The following is a 9,278-nucleotide window of genomic DNA, read 5'->3' as shown; positions in this document are numbered from 1 at the left end:
AATCACACCTCGGCAGTTGTCATGATTGCTACATTTTTTTGGACATGTTTGTTTTGCAACAAATAAGAAAAAAAATATTGATGTATTGCTAAAATCGAAACTTAAGTTGGTGGTTTTTTAGCAATTAATCTAGGTATAAATTAATTTGTGTGCAGTTAAATGCATGGTGCATCATTTTAATTAAATTAAATAGTACTAGTAATTCACAATTTATTAGGATTGTTCAACGAAAATATCTTAAAATTTCTTGAGTAATATTAATTCAATCAATTTATTTTTTGCCCCGTATATTTTGAATTTGTATGGAGAAGTAGGTGGAGTAGGTTAAAAAAACCAATGAAAACAATTGCCAGACTGTTATTTCGTTATCAATGGGGCATACAATGTAGGATGATTCCACAAATATCTTAAAGTTTCTTGACACTTGAGTAATACTAGTAAACAGTGGCGGATACAGGATTTTCGATGTGGGGGTGCGAAAATAATTACAGTGACATATTCAAATAAGCCTTTTTTGTTCTCTTTGTCATTTTTTCTGAATTAGAATCTTTATCATTTATTTTCATTAAACCCTTCATTGTAAATAAAAATAAATTATTTTCCTAGTGTTTTACTCAGATGATTTCTACTATTTAAAAAGGAGGTTCTTTATATTATGAATAATTTAGTTTATGTTATCTTCATTTTATTTGAAATGAATGTGCTTAAATTTCTATGTATTATGGAAAATCTACTTCAACTCTGTTAGATTGTGTTATCTTTTAAAAGAATCGTCTTTCAGTTCCGATCAGTTAACTTTAAAAGTCCAATATTCTTAAACAATTAATTCAAATTGAATTCATCCATTATGAATGATAGATTCCGTAATTAGATTTTAATTTGTTTTTTCTTAATATTTTGTTTTAAAAGTATGAAAAAACATATAAACTTTACTATTTATTAAATAATAGCTATATAAATATCTGTTAAAAAAACGTAATGAAACAAAATATAAATGAAAACAAAATTAAAAAAATTACACTTATTAATAATTTAGCTATATGAATATTTATCAATGAAAACAAATTCAAACCGAAAAGGCAAATGAAATCAGTGTATGAATGAAAACAAACATAAATTTAAAAGGACAAGTCAAGTTATGTATCAATGAAAACAAATTTATAAAAAAAATAGAGTACATAATAAAAATATAATTGAATTGAAAAGGATAAATGGGTATCAATGAAACATCATGATGGGCCAATGAATTTTCAAAAAAGTTAGAAGACATAATATTAAAAATTGTTATCACAAGGACTCGAACTTGGACTTTGGCTGATGAAAATAAGCTTTCAACCGCTAGGCTACTGATGCCAAATGTTATCTTGTCCATTAATACTACATTAAACCAAAATATTTTGGGTACAGTCGTACCCCTTGTCCTAGTGTGCATCCGCCACTGCTAGTAAATATAATAATTCATTCAAATTTTGTTATCCACGAATACTTTGTATTCAAAACGATTACAAAATTTAGAGTAGGTTAAAAAAACAAAAGAAAACAATTTCCAGACTGTTATTTCGTTATGAATGGAGCAAACGATGTGGGTCATCATCGTCAACTCAACTTCTCATTTCTATTTTTGTTAAAGTAAGGCAAACAATTCTACCAAATAAAGAACAACTCTACTTTTGCTATTATAATTGGCGTCAAATTAATCTTTGTGCGTATTTCGAGTGTGTAGAGTAACAACACGTGTGCAACTCGCACTAATATTCCCCATGTCCTCTATAGGCCTTAAAGTCCTAATACGTCATCTAATCATCATTAATTGTCTCATTTTATCATTTTCATTTATCCTTATTAATTAGTTCATTTCATATTTACCACTCTTACAATTTTTCTAAGTAAAAGATCATTATATTCAACTAACACGTTGTATTCATAATTATGATAAAATTATATCTAAGTAAGACTCATATATTACTAATTTTGTCACGACCACAACTTCCTAGTACTAGTGAGCGTAGTTATTTCGTAACTAAAAATGATTTCATGAATCATGAATTCAACATAAAGGAAATTAATCGACTCGAGGGAATAATTTCGAAGGCGAATGGGTACATAGTCGAAGTAAAATCAGAGTATCAAGACCAATTTCATAAGTTCCTAGGACAAAATTCTATTGCAGCAGAATGTTCCAAGACAAAATAATATGTATGAAGACATACTACTTTGGGCTACCTAACTACTTATTCATGGTCACTTCCCTAACACATTCATCGTCTCATCCACGTTCAACCTGCATGTTAGAAAAGAAACATGCAGGGCTGAGTACTTGATATACTCAGTGAGCATAGTGCCAAAAATAAGTTCCATTTAGTTGCCAGTCATAGTTTAGTGAACACGGGGTTTTTGTTTTTAAAAGGTCATAGTCACTAAATTCCTTTCATTTCATTAAATTGATTGCGCAATCAAATAAACATAAATATCATATCTGAACTTATGTGAACGGGGAATGTGGCCACATTCCACGACGGTCACAGGACCGGCCAACTCGAAGGCTAGCACACGATCCCCATATGTGTACACTAGTCCGAGTAGGGTTTGCGGCCCTACTGGGACCCAAATTCGATTTAACATGATTGGCATAGCCAACAGATAGGTAATCGTAAAACAAAACATGACATGACAAGCATCTTTAGAAACAAATCATATTTTCATATTAATAGCACGTTTTGAAAAGAAAGCCCACCTCAGAGCTTAATTCCTTAATTGAAAATCCCTCGACTTGGTCTCACTTGACGTGCGACGACGTCCCTTTAGAAAATAAAGTACTTAAATTAGGCTTAAGAGCTAAATAGTTAACATGTATGCATTCCTAAGCGTGAGATCATTTCTATTTCTTAAGTATTAATTGAATCAAACGATTTAATTTATTTGGGATTTGTAAAATTATCCGAGCATTAGTTAAATTCCGGAAATTTAAATTTAATGTCACGAGATTAATAGCGGCTATCCATTATTTAATCGGTAAAACATTAGGAGAGCCTATAAACTAAATTAGAATTTTTTTTGTCATACTAGTATTTTAATTGGCAGCCCACTCCATAATTTATTTTATCATTAGTTTAACATTAATTAAATTTTCTTGGACTAAATTAAATTGGCAAGGCCCAATCTAAATTAAATGTTGGTCCAAGTCTTAAAATGGCCAACATATATCATAGCCCAAAGAAAAATAAATCCAGTGACCCAATTAAAAATTTAAATCGGCCCAGCTACTATACCATGGCCCAAATTAAAAGAGAGAGAGAGCCCCTTCCACCTACAAAGTCGGCCTCTCTCCCTCATTTGTTATCCTACTGCAGGGCTCGCTTCCTCTGTCCCTTGCAGCATCTTTACTGAGTTTTTGATGTGGTTTTGCAGGTGTCTAAAGTGTGCAGGGTTGTTAACTGAAAATCTGCAGAGCTGCTGCAGCTGTCCCTTCATTTTTTTTTGGCTTGGAGCAGCAACCGGAGTAACTAGAAAATGGCATTCACCTCGTAGTTTAATATTTTAAAAATTAAGATAATTAAATAGTGGGTATTACATTTTTATTCCTCCCACTTTTATAGACAAAGTCAATATTTTTAAAAAAATATGCACTGATATGTTTTAAATTTTGTAGTAGTTCGTAGTAAAATAGAAAAGATAATTATTTTTCATAAACACAGACCCGAATATAAACAATAGAACATTTCATTAGTTAGTACTATCAAATATCAATCATTAGAGCATTAGCTAGGCGCCCCTTATTAGAGCATTAGCAATGGGGCGCCCTAAAGCCGGCCTATGCACCGTCACGTCAGAATTTTATCCTCCTACCCTTTCACCTGCAGTGGAGCGCCCTAAGGGGCGCCCTATAGGTTTTACTATTGTTTTGTTAATTAATTTAAATATTTTTAAATATATAAATGCAAATTAATTAAAAACACAAATATTTAACTAAAAACGGTAAATACTACTCCCTCCGTCCCCTAATAGGAGTCGTTCTTTGACCGGGCATGAGTTTTAAGAAATGTAGAGAAAAGTTGATTGAAAAAGTTAGTGGAATGTGGGACCCACATTTTTATATTGGTTTTATAGTAAAATGTGAGTGGAGTGAGTTAGTGGAATGTGTGGCCTACTACCATTTATGGTAAAAATGAAGAATGACTCTTAATGGGGGACGGTCCAAAATGAAAATTAGCAACTCTTATTCGGGGACGGAGGGAGTACATTAATTAAAAAAAAAATTTAGACGGCTTACAATATTTGTTTGGCCGAATCAATCGCCCAATGTTTGCATGACACGGGTTACAATATTTGTTTGGCCCTTTTCCTCTCACACGCAGATGGTTTCAGCTAAAGGGAAGGAGAAGACAACTGATTCCGACGGAAAGGGGAAGAGGAAGTGGACAGCCGACGATGACAATACCGGGCGGAAACGGAAGTACCCCGGCGGGGCGGCGGCCGAGGACGCGGCGGGGGTGCCGCGTGAAGGGGAGGAAACGGAAGTACCCCGACGAATCCGTACTGAAATCGGGATCGTACTGCGTGTTGGGGTCGAACGACCGAACGTGCACCATCTCCAAACATCGGGCTATTGGGACTTGAGTATCCACCGGAATCCATTTCATAATCGAATTACAAATGAAAAGTGAAGCCGGGGCATATATATATATTAAAAAATTTTAATTTTAAAAATAAAAAAATTCAAAAAGCCGGCCATGAAAAGTGTCCGAGCACCGTGGTGTGGAAAAAGAAAGTTTTCCGAGCAGCGTGTGTGTGCTAGGAAATTTGCTACCACTTATTAGTGCTCGGAATTCTCCTCACTGGAAATGTGCGACTAATTATTTGTGCTCGGAGATTTGCAAAAATTCAATATACAGGGCTATTATTATTATTATTATTTACGAAATTAATATAATAAACTACTATAATGTAATGAAACAATAATAGCAAAATAAAAAATTGCATAAAACAAAATAACATCGTTTTACACTTCAAAGGAAGTTAGATGATTAGGCAGTTCAAACTAAATTGGTTCACTTCAGAAAAAGATAGTTAAGGAGTTCAAAATACTAGATTGGTTTCACTTCAAATGGACTTCATAACACTAGCCTCGTGTCAATTGGTTGAACTGTTCACTGAGGATCTTCAGCTGATCTTGCAACGACGCTGTTTTCTGGTCCGACTCATCACGCACTTTCGCAAGTTCGTCCTGCATCACAAGCTCTTGCACCTCATTTGTAACCTCAACCCTGACTTGTTCACGTAACTCCTGGACTCGTTGCTCGACCTCATCTGAGCCCGCAGCTGCAGAGGTGGACGAGCTAGTAGCAAACGGGAAATATATGCTCGTTGCTTGTCCGGCACCAGGGACCTGTTTCCTCTTTTTCACCTTCCCAAAAAGATCGGCAAAGATTGCATCGTAATCAATATTTTCAACCCCTTGTGCCAGTAATGCATAAACTTGCTCCTTCAAAAAACAAACACATATATAGTAATTTAGTATATGTCTGGTTTCAACAAACAGCCAAATTTTGAGTTTATGAGCAGCTGATACGGAGATAACCTCCATTCCTAGTAGGGAAGCTCCAGCCGAGAGAGGCGAGCCGGTGAGTGTGAATGGGGCGGCAGAGAGTGAGGTGATGGAAGAGGAGACGCGTGTGAATAAGGTGGCAGAGAGTGAGGTGACGGAAGAGGAGGCGCCGACCGCTGAGGTGCCGGCGGCCAGTGGTAGACCCCGGAGACAACCGAAACCGATCACGCGCTATGGAGACTTTGTGTCTCATTAGAGCAGCAAGGCAGAGACGTCCGAGAATTTACGTTTGCATTAGATTAGTAGTAATTAGTAGTATTTATTTTTGGTTAATCTCCTTTTACATTATGGATAATTTTGTTATTAATTGAGTCGGGCCCAATAAGCCCCTTTCCGGGTTTTCTTGGTGATTCTTTCCCGGATCGCAAAAGAGAGTCGAATCATCTAGGGTCCTTAGCTATAAAAGGGAGATACATTATGATTTTTCACTAAGCAATAATATCACAATCTTCCCAATTCCTTATTCTTTACGTTTTTACCGCAAATTGCAAACCCTAGAATCGGAGCAGATCGCCGGGAGAGCCTGCGACGTCCGAACTTGATCCTCCATCGTCGACTTCTCGTCGCCGATAACTACGCGTTAAGGGGATTACCCTTAACAACTGGTGCTTTCATTGTTGATCTCATGGCTGATTCAAACACGTTCGAAGGGCGCACAGAACCCTTGTGCTCCTTGCCGGTGGTAACCGATCCAGTTCTAACCCCAATCGAGGATTCGCCCGGCCTAGACCCGATTAAAGTAATGTTCGAGCACATGTTGGCGGGTATGGCGAGGTTGGAGTCCCGTATGGATGCGTATGATAGCCTTCCGTCGTCGCGCCGCACGCAGCGACCGGATCCGGAGCCGCCGCACAGTCGCCCGTTCACCCGATCATTGGGGGTGTCCCTGCCGTTTCACCCACCGCTCTCCACAATAGCCGCCTCCACTCCATCAATCCCGGCGGCGGGAGGGTCTGCGGGTCGTTTTGATAGCTTTCGGCCAAACCCTAATTCAGGGTCTGGGTCGTTCCGACCGGATTTTACCCAGCAACAGCGTGGTGGGTGGGACCTTCCCCCCACGTCTTGGTTCCAGCAGTCTTCGTGGGACGCCCCAGAGCCGTCGCGTCCACAGCAGTTGCCGGCGTGGGACATGCCGCTTACGACGCGTGCCCCCCCACCGTCGGATCCATGGGGGAACAGATTTCCCGAATTTCAGGCGTATGGCAGTCGACCGTCGTGGGAGACCTCGGGGTCAACGGCAGCAGATCGCGGAGAAGCCGCCGGGGGTCACGATGAAACCTCCTCGCTTCGACGGGTCGAACGTTACGAGTTGAATCTCGAGGATTCAATTCTATTTTGATCATTTTTCCCTACCGGAGGAACAACGCTTACACTATGCGGTGATGTTGTTCGAACCCCCCGTCGCGGAATGGGTGTTTAATTATCGCGAGGGGAACCCGACGGCGAGGTGGGGCGAGTTTTTTGAGGATGTCCGCCGTCGCTTCGATCCTAAGTGTTTTGTGGACCATTTTGGGGTGTTGGCTAAGCTGTTTCAGACCGGGTCGTTGGCCGATTATAATTCGGAGTTTGATAGTATGTTGAATCGAGTTCGGGGGGTGCCCGAGCGGCGTTTGGTAACACTGTACGTTGAGGGGTTAATGCAGCCGGTGCGGAACCAGGTTAAATTTCAGTACCCTCCATCGGTGGCGGCCGCCATGGCCCTGGCAGTAGAGTTCGATGCTGCGGTAGAACGACCACCGGCCCATCATTCGGCCCAACGCCGACCGTGGCAACCTCGCGGGGGACAGCAACCTCAGCAGCACACGCTACCCCAATTGGGTTCCGTTGGGGGCCAGCAGCAGCAGCCTCAGCCGCCGGCAGCACCATCAACTCGCCCTGGCCTTCAGCGGGGCAGCGACTACGCCGGCGTCCAGGTCATCCGGCTTAGTGCAGCAGAAAAGGCGGAACGGACGAGAAAAGGGCTGTGTTGGTATTGCCCTGAGAAGTGGGTTCCGGGGCACGTCTGTAACAAGACTTTCCTGGCATACATGGGCGAGGACCTGGTGGAACCGGAGGAGATGGAGGGGGATTCCCCGCCGGACGAATTGCTGACTACTGATTTGTCACACCTATATGCATTGGGGGGTCGCCCAGGTCCGAATTCGCTGTTGCTTGAGGGCCATATCGGGAACGAGCCCGTTCAAGTGTTGGTGGATACGGGAAGTACCCACGATTTTCTGCACCCACGGGTGGCCGAGAAACTAAAATTGCCACTAACCGCGGTGCGACCTTTCAGGGTTTATGTGGGCAATAGCGCCTCGTTGGTGTGTTCATTTGCTAGTGTAGCCACAGTGCTCCACATTCAGAAGGAGTCCTTTACAGTAACCTTGCATATATTGCCGATACATGGCCTTGACGTGGTACTGGGCATGGAGTGGCTGCGCTCCTTGCGACGAGTGACGAATGACTTTGTGGATGGTACGATAGAGTTCACACGAGGAGGTGTTCCGGTGTGTCTCAAGGTGGGTCCCACTGAGGCGCGTGAGGTGTCCTTCCGGGCGGCCTCATTACTCTTATTGCATAGCACTGAGGCACGTGCTTTCGAGTTGGTCCAGCTACCTGGGTCGTCACCGGCCGACACGGACGAGGTCGTGTTCCCCACCGGCATCCCACATACGGTGTTAACGGTCTTAGAGACGAACCGGACGGTCTTCACCCTTCCGTCGGGCATGCCACCAAACCGGCCGTTTGATCACATAATTCATTTACTCCCAAACACGAAGCCCGTGAGTGTTCGGCCTTATCGATACCCGTACTTTCAGAAGGCGGAAATTGAACGGCAGGTGAAGGAGATGTTGGACACGGGGATTATCAGGAGGAGCCATAGCCCGTTCTCATCACCAGTGCTTTTGATCAGGAAGAATGATGGCTCGTTTCGCTTCTGTATCGATTATAGGGCGTTGAACGCAGCTACTGTCCCGGACCACTTTCCCATTCCAACCACGGACGAGTTATTTGATGAGCTTGGGGCAGCAAGGGTCTTTACTAAGTTGGATCTCCGAGCAGGGTATCACCAGATTCGGATGCACTCGGAGGATGTGTTTAAGACGGCGTTCAGAACACACGACGGACATTTTGAGTTCCTAGTGATGCCGTTTGGTTTAACCAACGCCCCGTCGACATTTCAGGCAGCAATGAACGACATATTTCGGCATCTTCTTCGGCAGTCAGTCATTGTGTTCTTTGACGACATTCTAATCTACAGTCCTTCGATGGAGAGCCACGCAGAGCATTTACACGAGGTGCTCTCTATCCTTCATTCACATAGCTTTTTTGTGAAATTGTCGAAATGCACTTTCTGTTGTGCGACTGTAGATTATTTGGGGCATTTGATAGAGGAAGGCCAGTTGCGCGCCGACCCGGGGAAAATAGAGGCAATGGTGGCCTGGCCGACCCCGGTCACAGTCAAACAGCTGCGCGGGTTCTTGGGCCTCACGGGGTATTATAGGCGCTTTATCGCGCGGTATGCATCCATTGCCGCACCGTTGACGGAGTTATTGAAGAAGGATGCATTTGAATGGACACCCAGTGCCACGGAGAGCTTTGAGGCACTCAAGATCGCTATGACGTCAGCTCCGGTGCTACGCCTACCGGACTTCTCCAAGACCTTCTACTTGGAGACCGATGCCTCGGA

This window comes from Salvia splendens, chromosome 20 (assembly GCF_004379255.2).
Source record: "Salvia splendens isolate huo1 chromosome 20, SspV2, whole genome shotgun sequence".
Taxonomy (NCBI): Eukaryota; Viridiplantae; Streptophyta; class Magnoliopsida; order Lamiales; family Lamiaceae; genus Salvia; species Salvia splendens.
This window is presented reverse-complemented; position numbering follows the sequence as displayed.